General features: G+C 35.0%; 1 long non-coding RNA gene across 1 annotated transcript; it reads right to left on the bottom strand.

Annotated features, from left to right (window-relative positions):
* Positions 1–937: 937 nt before the first annotated feature.
* Positions 938–8,432, bottom strand: LOC141346117 (uncharacterized). Its single transcript, XR_012357147.1, has 2 exons — positions 8,289–8,432; positions 938–1,997 (listed from the first exon to the last, which is right to left on the bottom strand). It is a non-coding gene; the product is annotated as an uncharacterized lncRNA (long non-coding RNA).
* Between the last annotated feature and the right edge of the window lie 378 nt (positions 8,433–8,810).

Here is an 8,810-nt window from a genome sequence, read left to right as displayed (position 1 = left end):
TTATTTCTGCTCATTCGAAATCAGATACCATTACATTTGTTTCAATGCATTGCTTGTGAATAAGTGTTGTTCACCTAAAAATATTCAGTATCTAGAAGGAACAAACTAATTCCTTTTGAACTATAATTTACCACTCATGTCTATTGCCGTCATCATAACCTTCACATTCTTTCTGATTTGCGTGATCCATCTCTATCAAGCTAGGTAAATAGGCCTATGTTTAACATGTGAATTCTTGCTTAATATGCAGTAATATTACGGACAGTTGGCGTGAATTGTTCTCATGATGGAGCGGTCGTGGAGCGCGTAAAAACCACGACGCTCCGACTTTTCAAAAATCCGCTCCTCCCTCCATTCAGAACCGCTTCACTCCGCGCTCCGCTCACATACTCTTCAAGGGACGGATTTTTTTGTCCTGCGCCCGCCGGCTCCCGCAGAAATCAATGTATGTTATTTCGTCCCGCTCCGCCGCGACATTCGTGTTTTGTCCCCCACTCACGCCAGCAAAAGCCCGCAAACTCGTCGAAATGACGTCGAAAAGACGACAAAGCCAGACGTCTAAACAACGTAAAAATTTGGTTGAAAAGTGAAAGACTAAACGACGTCTTTTTCAGCACGTAGAAAAGACGTCTATAAAATGACGTCCAAATTACGTCTAAATTTGGTTGAAAAGTGAAGACGAAACGACGTCTTTTTCAGCACGTAGAAAAGACGTCTATAAAATGACGTCCAAATGACGTCTAAATTTGGTTGAAAAGTGAAAGATGAAACGACGTCTTTTTCAGCACTTAGAAAAGACGTCTATAATAAGACGTCCAAATTACGTCTAAATGTGGTTGTAAAGTGAAAGTTAAAAAGACGTCTTTTCCAGGCCTAATTTCAACCGTGAATTCATGATTACATTGTTACATTAATAATTACAGTCAAAATAAGACAATTCACAAGTACCAAAACATTTATTGACATATAGTATTTAATACATCACCTAAAAAAAAATCTACTGATCACAAGCCTGCATTTAATCAAACACATTGTAAAAAACTGTAATATTATGAAATATAAGTATAAATATTTGTTTTCTATATAAATACATTTGTAAAAGGTAATTTATTCCTGTGAAATACATTTTCAGCATCATTACTCCAGTCTTCAGTGAAATATGATCGTTCAGATATCATTTTAATATCCTAATTTGCTGCTCAAGAAACATTTCTGATTATTATCAATGTGAACTTTCAAAAGAGCAGTATTTATTTTAAACAGAATTTTCAAAACAATAATCTTTGATTAAATAGAACAATGGCCAATTATAACCACACTGTCATTAATTACTTACCCTCATGTTGCTCCAAACCCATAAGACCCTTTTGTGCAGAAGGCAAATTAATACATTTTTTACATATGCCTTGTATACACAAAAAACAGCAACAATAAAATTAAGTCTTCATTCACAAATAATGTATCTCCAAAACATTTTTCACAAAAGCACCATGAGATGGCCAGCTCTCATGACAACACAACATTGATGCATCATGGTGCTCTTGTAAAAGTGTTATTTTTTTTAATAAAAATGCAATGTTTTTTGTGCAGACAAAACATTCACATCACTTAGTTTATCAAATTGAGGTTAAACAACTGTAGTAACATGGATTACTTTAATAATGTCCTTACTACCTTCCTGGGGCTTCAAAATGGTAGTTGCATAAACTGTGAAATGGAGGGACATCAATTTATCAGATTTCTTCTCAGATCTACATTTATGTTTCAAAGATGAATGAAAGTCTTACAGGTTTGGAACAACATTAAGGTGTGATACATTTTTGTTTAACAAATACATTATTAGGTAAATCAGATCTCTCAGGGGCTCAAGTAGATCTCTGCCTAATCTCTGATCTTCTGGTTCTTCTGTTCCTTTCACAAACCCAATCCTGGATCACTGAGCCAAGACAGAAGTTTCCACTTTAAATGCTTCAGCTGGGCCGCTTTTTCTTCAGCATCTAAAGTGAGAAAGAAAACAATATCCAAAATGTAAATGTAAACATAAATAACCAAAATGTCTAAAATGTAAAGTACAGACTTGACTTTTCCCTACTGTTAGGGCATTTTCACCTCAAACAGTTTTAATAAAGTTCAAGCCGTTTTAAGTCAATCAATTTTAAGTATATGTGAGGCTCACTCCTGCTTAAAGGTTTAGTTCACCCAAAAATTTAAATTCTGTCATTAATTATCTACAAATGAAATTAATATTTTGGTTTTAATCCAAGAGCTTTCTGATCCTCATAAATAAATTGTTGAATAAAGTTATTTTTGTTTACTTTGCGCACAGAAGTATTCTCGCAGCTTCATATAATTATGATTGAACCACTTATATCACATTGACTTGTTTTGACTATGTTTTTGGTTCCTTTCTGGGCATTGAAAAATGCATATCCACTATCCAGTAAATATGGGAGGATCAGAAAGCTCTTGGATTAAACCCAAATTATCTTCATTTGTGTTCTGAAGATAAACAAAGGTCTTATGGTTTTGGAACAACATTAGGGTGAGTAATTAATGACAGTATTTTCATTTTTTTGGTGAACTAACCTTTTAAGATCACCTGAAATCCCTCAACAGTTCTTCTTCAGAAAAATTAGCATGTAGCACCAATATTGATTCATGGTCTGATTCCGAAAGCCTTTTAAATATATTCATTTTACACCTTAAGCAAGGGACAAGAATGAATGATAATATGAGTACATGAACAAGATGCTTATTAAGTTGGCTTGGGAAAGCCAACTTACTGAAATCCTATTTAAACTTATTCTTCTTCTTCTTTTTTTTACCGAAAAATTTTTAGACACTATCTCCTCCTAGACCGTTCAAGCTACATACTCCAAACTCGGGTCAGATCTTCATACTGTTCAGACTTAGTGTGCTATATCTTTTCAGACTGTTTTGAGTTATGGTTTTCTTAAAAATTAATATTAAAAATCATAAAAAGGTCCCATAGACTTTCATTGACCAAAACTCCATGTCTGTTTGAACTATGTTTAATGTAAACTGCTAGAAGCCATTGATACTCAATTAAGCTTTAAGCTATCTATGTTCTTTCTAATTAATAACTAATCTATCTATCTATCTATCTATCTATCTATCTATCTATCTATCTATCTATCTATCTATCTATCTATCTATCTATCTATCTATCTATCTATCTTCAAACCTTATCTATCTATCTATCTATCTATCTATCTATCTATCTATCTATCTATCTATCTATCTATCTATCTATCTATCTATCTATCTTCAAACCTTATCTATCTATCTATCTATCTATCTATCTATCTATCTATCTATCTATCTATCTATCTATCTATCTATCTATCTATCTTCAAACCTTATCTCTCTATCTATCTATCTATCTATCTATCTATCTTCAAACCTTATCTATCTATCTATCTATCTATCTATCTATCTATCTATCTATCTTCAAACCTTATCTATCTATCTATCTATCTATTATCTATCTATCTATCTATCTATCTTCAAACCTTATCTATCTATCTATCTATCTATCTATCTATTATCTATCTATCTATCTATCTATCTATCTATCTATCTATCTATCTATCTATCTATCTATCTTCAAACCTTATCTATCTATCTATCTATCTATCTATCTATCTATCTTCAAACCTTATCTATCTATCTATCTATCTTACTAGTCATGCCAGAATCATGCTAGCGACTTGCTAGTCGACTTGCTAGTCGTGCTAAAATCATGCTAGCGACTTGCTAGTCATGCTAAAATCATGCTAGCAACTTGCTAGCCATGTTAAAAATCATGCTAGCGACTTGCTAGTCTAGCTAAAATCATGCTAGCGACTTGCTAGTCATGCTAGAATCATGCTAGCGACTTGATAGTCGTGTTAAAATCATGCTAGCAACTTGCTAGTCATGCTAAAATCATGCTAGCGACTTGCTAGTCATGCTAAAATAATGCTAAAATCATGCTAGCGACTTGCTAGTCATGCTAAAATCAGGCTAGCGACTTGCTAGTCATGTTTAAAATCATGCTAGCGACTTGCTAGTCTTGCTAAAATCATGCTAGCGACTTGCTAGTCATGCTAAAATCATGCTAGCGACTTGCTAGTCATGCTAGAATCATGCTAGCGACTTGCTAGTCGTGCTAAAGTAATGTTAAAATCATGCTAGCGACTTGCTTGTCATGCTAAAATCATGCTAGCGACTTGCTAGTCGTGCTAAAATCATGCTAAAATCATGCTACCGACTTGCTAAAATAATGATAAAATCATGCTAGCGACTTGCTAGTCATGCTAAAATCAGGCTAGCGACTTGCTAGTCATGTTTAAAATCATGCTAGCGACTTGCTAGTCTTGCTAAAATCATGCTAGCGACTTGCTAGTCATGCTAAAATCATGCTAGCGACTTGCTAGTCATGCTAGAATCATGCTAGTGACTTTGCTAGTCATGCTAAAATAATGTTAAAATCATGCTAGCGACTTGCTAGTCGTGCTAAAATCATGCTAGCGACTTGTTAGTCATGGTAAAATCATGCTAGCGACTTGCTAGTCATGCTAAAAATCATGTTAGCGACTTGCTAGTCATGTTTAAAATCATGCTAGCGACTTGCTAGTCTTGCTAAAATCATGCTAACGACTTGCTAGTCATGCTAAAATCATGCTAGCGACTTGCTAGTCATGCTAGAATCATGCTAGTGACTTTGCTAGTCATGCTAAAATAATGCTAAAATCATGCTAGCGACTTGCTAGTCGTGCTAAAATCATGCTAGCGACTTGCTAGTCGTGCTAAAATCATGCTAGCGACTTGCTAGTAATGCTAAATCATGCTAGCGACTTGTTAGTCATGGTAAAATCATGCTAGCGACTTGCTAGTCATGCTAAAAATCATGTTAGCGACTTGCTAGTCTTGCTTAAATAATGCTAGCGACTTGCTAGTCTTGCTAAAATCATGCTAGTGACTTGCTAGTCATGCTAATATCATGCTAACAACTTGCTAGTCATGCTAGAATCATGCTAGCGACTTTGCTAGTCATGCTAAAATCATGCTAGCGACTTGCTAGTCATGCTAAAATCATGCTAGCGACTTGCTAGTCGTGCTAAAATCATGCTAGCAACTTGCTAGTCATGCTAGAATAATGCTAGCGACTTGCTAGTCGTGCTAAAATAATGCTAAAATCATGCTAGCGACTTGCTAGTCATGCTAAAATCATGCTAGCGACTTGCTAGTCTTGCTTAAATAATGCTAGCAACCGCATAGCAACACCTTAGCAACCACCCTGGGTACCTTAGCAACCGCATAGCAACACCTTAGCATCTATTCACATTCAAACTATTTATATCTTCTAACTATTTATATCTATAAATCTATCTATTTTCAAACTATTTATATCTATCTAGCCTATCTATCTTCAAACTTTATTAATCAAACTAAAACTATTTCAAACTGAAAACCTTTAAACTTTCTTTAAACTAAAAGCTTTTAAAACTACTTAAAACTTACTGGCTAGGCTTTCTCAAGCCAACTTAAAGTTTGCTAACAAACTTTTTATCTAGTTTCCTCTATTATAGGTACAGCCATTTAAATTAGAGGCCACCACTGCAATTTAAAATCTGAATAAATGACAAAATATATTATAAATAACAAAAAATAAACAACACAGTTCATTCTTAGTCGTGTAGACAATAAATGCAGTCATAATCAAAGTAGGCTACCCTTTTAATATTCAAAGTGCAAACAGAGACCGAATCTTTCAAGCATGATACAGAGCTATTAATAGACAACTACACAACTTATTATATTTCACATACTAATAACAAATTCAATATTTTATGTAGCCTAATTTTCGCTCATTGGGGAGTCGCTCTCTAAACGTGGGGAATTAAAATGCGTGTGCGGTTTTGGTTTCGTTTTAACGATCAAGCGAACTCGGCGGTGCTGAGCGTGGATTCTACAATACAAGAGATTACTTTAACAAAACCTTTTGAAAGAGGCAAAGGACACAAACTGGATTCTGAAAAGTGTGTCCCCAGTGAAAATTACACCCCTGCTTGAGTGCAACTCTGCTGCTGAGTTATCATCTGATGCAAATGTATGCCGCTTTGTACAGTAGCCTATATTGAAACTGAGACGCCAGAATTGTATCCAACAGAATGTGTCAAGTGTTTTATTATATTTAATAGGGCTGGGTAAAAAAATATCGATTCTCCGATTTTAATCCATCTTCAGTTTAACGCAACGAAATCCCCGAATCGATTCTTAATGCGCATGCTTCACGTAAGAGGATTTACAGTCTTTTTATTTTTTTTTACAGTAATGTGCATTTTGCAGTTTGTTTACATGGTGTACAATGGATGCACATATTTATGACTTCTTGTTACAGTGTTCATTCAAAATAAAAGTTTTTTAAAATAAACAACTGTGTGCACCCTATTATTAATGTAGATGTGTATTTCAGTAATAAACTTAAGTAGGAGAGTTTCAGTTACCAGCATTTATATCAAAATATGGATCCCATGTCTGCAAAACTAACATTTTAAATGAAACATTGATAGCTAATTGCTATCGAATCGAATCGAAACCATAAAAATAAGAATCGAATCGCCAAATTGGTCACAATACCAGCCCTAATATTTGACGTGTTGCCAGTCTTGAACACGATAAACTTTTTGCAAATATTGCATCGCACTCTGTTGCCGTCAATATTAGCATAATTTAGCAATACTTTTGATCACTTAAACATCGTTTGCGTTAAATTTACGCTTTGCTTTAAAGTGTAGTGTACATTACAGCCTCACATTTGACAAGCTCTGGGCGAGTGGGCGTAACCGCAGTAAACTATTGATTTTCAAGGCAGCCTCGCCGCAGCTAATCACCAGCATTTGATCCGGGCACGTTTCCTAGCTCACTGACGTTGACAAGATTATACCCTTGGATATCGAAATTTGGTACTGAACGAAAATTATTTTTTTGATACTTGATTCAGTCGGTGCTTAAAAAGTATCGAACTCGATACCCAGCCCTAAGCTTGGGTATAGAGAATGGGAACCTACGTCACTGTTCATTGCATTCTGGGTAAAATTACTATTTATGTTAATATTTTTTACATAGACTAATAATTGAGGTGACTTTGTTTCCTCATGCACAGACAAATCCAAATGACATCCTGCGGCTCGTGACAATACATCAATGTCCTAAGACACGAAACGATCGTTTTTTGCGAGAAACTAACCAGTATTTATATAATTTTTCAGCTTTGATATACAGCAATGTCCAACTCAACTCAGCATCTGGCTCGTTACATATGTACGCGCTCTGGCGTAGTATATGCAAATGCTGGAAGGGAAAATCAGTGAGATGTCAACAGACCCGGATGAGTTTGTGCAAGTAATAATATTTTAGCTTTAAATCGGTTTGAATAGTAAACAATGAGTGTCACGCAACAGATCGCTTCCGGTGTTTGCGTATACTACGCCAGAGCAGGTACACATGTAACGTGCCTGATGCTGAGCACGCGCTTGGGACAGTTGTGTGGACATGGCTGTATATTAAAGGTAAAAAATTACATAAAAACTGTTCAGTTTCTCACAAAAACAGATCGTTTTGTGTCTTAGGACATCAATTTATTGTCACAAGCCGCAGGGTGTAATTTGGATTTGTCTATGCATGTTTTTTTTTTTTTACTTTCAAAGGTTTGGTGCCCATCTACTGCCTATATCAAATCACTAACAGACCGCAGCGGTTTGAGTTAAAAATCCTTGTTTGTGTTTGACTGAGGAAACAAAGTCACCTACATCTTGGATGCCCTGGGGCTAAGAAGATAAACATCATATTTTAATTTTTAGGTGAACTATCCCTTTAAAGTTTGTGGTCAGTTTTTAAGTTTTTGAAATAAGTCTTTTATGTTCACCAAGAAAACTGCACTTTGATCATAAAAAAGTAATGTTTCTGATTACAATATATATTGTAAAAATGTCATTTTTTTTCCGGTTTTGGCAAAGCTGAATTGTCAGCATCATTTCTGAAGGATCATGTGACACTGAAGATTTGCATAATGGTGCTGAAAAATCACTTTTTAAAACATACTAAATTAGAACACAGTTATTTAAAAATTTTATTTTACAATATTACTGTTTAACTGTATTTTAATTAAATAATTAAAAAAAAATGCAGCAGTGGTGAGGATAAAAGACTTCTTTCAAATACATGACATATCTGACCCTTAAACTTTTGAATGGCTGTTTTATGTGTGAGGTATTACTTACTAGTCATATGGCTCATCATTTCTAGAGATGTTCTTTGACTGGAGATACACTCCAACTCTGGTGCACTGCCATTAGCATGCGAGAATCTAAGAAGGAACATAAACAATGTCACAGGGCCAACTATACAATGCTAAGTTTATTAGAAATAAGCTATAGCAGAGGTGAAATGCAGAAAATAAAAACAATAATCAGGCATGTGATTGGCTAAGGACAAAAAAGCAGGAAAATACACCCCCCCCCCCCCCGGATAATGATTTGCGGTTGTTGGTTGGGAAAATTAACCGAAATGAGCATCCCTAATAGCTAGCAAATACAAGTAAGTTAATGTTAATGCAGCTTAAACATCCTGCCATAGTAGAAAATCACTCAAAATCGATCATCTAATCCAGGGGTCTTCAACTAAAACGGCTCGAGGTCCAGACAATTATATATAAAAAAACTATTTATGTTTTGATTTTTTCGCGAGACCAGGGTATCTGCAGCATATTTAATCTTAAATTCTACACATTTAAATACTTTTTT

The sequence above is a fragment of the Garra rufa genome, chromosome 11, assembly GCF_049309525.1.
Source record: "Garra rufa chromosome 11, GarRuf1.0, whole genome shotgun sequence".
In the NCBI taxonomy this organism is placed as follows: Eukaryota; Metazoa; Chordata; class Actinopteri; order Cypriniformes; family Cyprinidae; genus Garra; species Garra rufa.
The sequence above is the reverse complement of the archived record's forward strand: the minus strand, read 5'-3'. Positions and strand labels throughout refer to the sequence as shown.